Source organism: Notechis scutatus, chromosome 1, assembly GCF_049901735.1.
Source record: "Notechis scutatus isolate UNSWTSFEM ecotype Mainland chromosome 1, rNotScu1.2, whole genome shotgun sequence".
NCBI classification, from domain to species: domain Eukaryota; kingdom Metazoa; phylum Chordata; class Lepidosauria; order Squamata; family Elapidae; genus Notechis; species Notechis scutatus.
In genome coordinates this window covers 332525111-332529008 of record NC_142009.1, presented here as the reverse complement: position 1 = coordinate 332529008, position 3898 = coordinate 332525111, and positions in this window count along the sequence as shown.

Genomic DNA, 3898 nt, shown 5'->3' with positions numbered 1-3898 from the left:
TCTGGCACCAAGAGGACAGTGAGGAATATTTGGAGACTAGAAACCAAGAGATTAAAGGATCTGAGGATTTTTAGCTTTTCAAAAAGGACTCAAAGACGGACCGGGTGACTCTCTGTGATCACCTTGAATTGTTGCCTTGAACTGAGAACAAATCGAACAAGGAATGGGCAGTTTAAACGATCACATTCTCAATGATCAAATTCTTTTTTAAACTGAAATTCTTGGCTGGCTGAACACACACACACACACACACAAAAACCTCCCGTGAGACAGTTAACTTGACCAATTATAGCAGGGGTGTCAAACTCCATTCCATTGAGGGCCACATCGGGGTTGGATTTGACCTTGGGGGGCTGGGGGGGTGAGTATGGCCAGTTCATCATCACTCACAGTGCTTGTGGCGGCTCAAGCACTCTGCCAGCGAAAATGGGCTCCCGAGCTCCGTTTGCAGCCGTGACGGCCTCCTGCAACCCTCTGCCAGCAAAAACGGGTTCCTGAGCTCCGTTTGCAGCTGTGACGGCCTCCTGCAACCCTCTACCAGCGAAAACGGGTTCCTGAGCTCCGTTTGCAGCCGTGACGGCCTCCTGCAACCCTCTGCCAGCGAAAACGGGTTCCTGAGCTCCGTTTGCAGCCGTGACGGCCTCCTGCAATCCTCTGCCAGTGAAAATGGGCTCCCGAGCTCCGTTTGCAGCCGTGACGGCCTCCTGCAACCCTCTGCCAGCGAAAACGGGTTCCTGAGCTCCATTTGCAGCCGTGACGGCCTCCTGCAATCCTCTGCCAGCGAAAATGGGCTCCCGAGCTCCGTTTGCAGCCGTGACGGCCTCCTGCAACCCTCTGCCAGCGAAAAAGGGTTCCTGAGCTCCGTTTTCACTAGCCAGAGGCATTGCGAGCTGGTCCGTCGCTGTTTCCAGGGTGGCCCCATGGGTCAGATCTAAGCACCCCATGGGCCAGATTCGCCATGCAGTTCTGGAGTTTGACACCCCTGAGGTATAGCAATGATCCCCAACCTTTGAGGCTTGGTGGCCTGGCTGGGGGGAGGGGTGGGGGGGGGGAAGAGGGGAACCAGGCCATGTGAAAGGCAGTCCAGCGCGCATGTGTGCAGGTCAACTCGCACGCGTGACGGGCTGGAGCGCATGCATGCGCACCCTGGCCTGCCAGTTGTGCTAGTCAAGCTGGGTGCGTGCCACAGGCCACGTCCTGGTAGTGGGCCACTGCCTGTTGATGGGGGATTCCTGAGCTACAATATTTTATCAACCTTACCAGTGATTAGTGCCCCAACAGCCAAATAATTATAAAGCTATAGAATAGATTATATAGTTTTTCCCGTTCGTCCATCTCCTCTCCTCTTTGTGTGCTTCCAGCACTGCGCCTTTGTATAAAATGAATCTCCTGTTGCAATTCTGTCAAAATACACCGAGGATTTCTAGAGACTGGGTTCACTTGAAAGAACAACTTTCTCTGAATAGAAGACGGTCCCCAAAGGAAGATACGAACACACACACACACACACACACACACACACACACAAACCTGCATATTGCATATTGCATCTTCAGCTTAGCAGTGACATTTGTCAACACCCACCAAAGCCAAGCCTGGAGATATTTTTTTCCTTCCCAACAATTATGTGAAGTGATCATTGCATTTGGAATTAATGGCTAATGATTAGAATTTTTGCCGCTAAAATAAGGACTCATTTGTAAAATCAAGAAATCTTCTACCTGTGTTTCCCTGAAAATAAAACCTAACCAGAAAATAAGCCCTAGCGTTGCTTTTTCAGGAGGCTTGTAATGTAACGCCTACCCCAAAATAAGCCCCAGTTAAGTTACTCAGCCAGACAGATGCATTTAGTGCCATATTTTCCTGAAAGTAAGACCTAACCAGAAAATAAGTCCTAACGCCTCCTCTGGACTTGGTCATATTTGGGGGGAAATACAAAATATTTATAAGCACTGGAGAGGAGGGGAGGAAAAGAGAGGGAAGAGGTGGAAAGGGGAGGGGAGGAGAGAAGAGGAGGGAAAGGAGGGAGGGGAGGAGGGGGGAGGGCAGGGTACTGGAGGGGAGGAAAAAGGAGGGAAGGGGTGGAAAGGGGAGAAGAGGGAAGGGAAGTGGAGGGGAAGGGAGGAGTCTCTTAATGGTGCATCCATTGCCACCATAACTGTGAAATCCTGATTATTACAGGTGATTAGGATTATCTCTCCAGATCATGATGATTTTGTATTACAGTCCTGGTTCTAATGTCAATTTTTTTTAGATGTAATTGCAATGCACAGCTTTGCTTTACAATTGGAACCATTGACTGGCTGGCTTGCAATTGTGTATTGCTATACGTGCCTCATTGCTGGATGATTGGAGCAGGCTGTAAATTAATTCATTTATTTTTATTTATGTAAATAAAGTATACTGCCATCCAACTCAAACACTGTGATTCTAGCGAGCGTGTGTTAAACTGAAACAAAAGAGACTGTTTCCATTGAAATCCAAAGCATGCACAAGCCACCAGGAAATCACAATCATATCCCTTTCCAGAGTAGCTATATACCTAACGAAGAATATATATACCATAATGAAGAAGAGTGCCATGTTCATCTATGGTGGCATAAACTCTGAAGAAATCGTAGTAGAATATTTTTCCGATGCAGAAATTTAATTAACCAGTAGAGGCTTTTGTGAGTTTAATAAAATGTGTTAATCTAAAAAGGTGCTACCAGACAAAACCCTGATTTTTAAGGTGTTTTAAGTACTGATGGTGTATGAGATGACCAGGATGAACTGGATGGTGGGGTTAAATGTGTTATCAGTCTTGAATCCCTTTGCATCCACAAGAGATCAAAGTCCATCCCACCTTGAATGCCACCGACTGTCAAACCTGACTCGACTGCATAGTTGCCTGTACTTGCTTTCACTCGCAGCTTTGCCAAACAATGAAGGGAGGATGGTTGTGAATTCCTGACGATGGAGGGATGCTGTGGAATGCAAGTGATTCATCTGTTGCCGGAGAGACATTATCCAGCAAGGCCAAGTGATGAAGAATATTTTGACTGAGGCAAACCGCTTTTCCCAAAGCAAAAGAACTGAAGAGTGAACTATGAACTGTAGGAGGCCTGGAGAGGAAAAGGGGAGTTACCTATGTGAATTTGCACTGGAAAAATCCCAGAACTGGCTTCGCTTCCACCAAGCACAGGTGGATTTTTTCCAGAAAGCTATGCTCTTGGTTAATATCAAGAGCCCGGGAGTTTATTTTGTTGGATGTGTCAAATGGGACAGTTGACACTGACTCTTACCTACCATCAATTTGCTTTGACTGTTAGTAGTTCAGATTCTTGTAGGTAGAGCTGCCTGCAATAAATCCAGTGCTGGGATTCATTTTTTTTTTACTACCGATAGGCTTAGTGGGCGTGGCGTGGCTTGGTGGGCGTGGCTTGGTGGGCGTGGCTTGGTGGGTGTGGCAGGAGAAGGGTATTGCAAAATCTCCATTCCCTCCCCACTCCTGGGGGAAAGTTACTGAAAAATCCCCCCTTCCCTCCCCACCCCACTAACCTGCTTTCCAGCTCCGTTCTCCTGTGCAGGGCAACCAAAGGAGACCCAGCCGATCAGCTGGGACTCAATGGGAGGCGGAGAATAGATGGGGGTGGGGCCAGTCAGAGGTGGGATTGGCCGGTTCTCTGAACTACTCAAAATTTCCACTACTGGTTCTCCAGAACTGGTCAGAACCTGTTGAATACCACCTCTGCTTAAGATCCTCCCTCACATTATAATCTTCCTTCCTTCCTTCCTTCCTTCCTTCCTTCCTTCCTTCCTTCCTTCCTTCCTTCCTTCCTTCCTTCCTTCCCCTTCCCTCTTCATTTTCCTTTCTTCTTTTTTCCTTCTTTTTCCTTTCTGGCTTTCTTCCAATGTT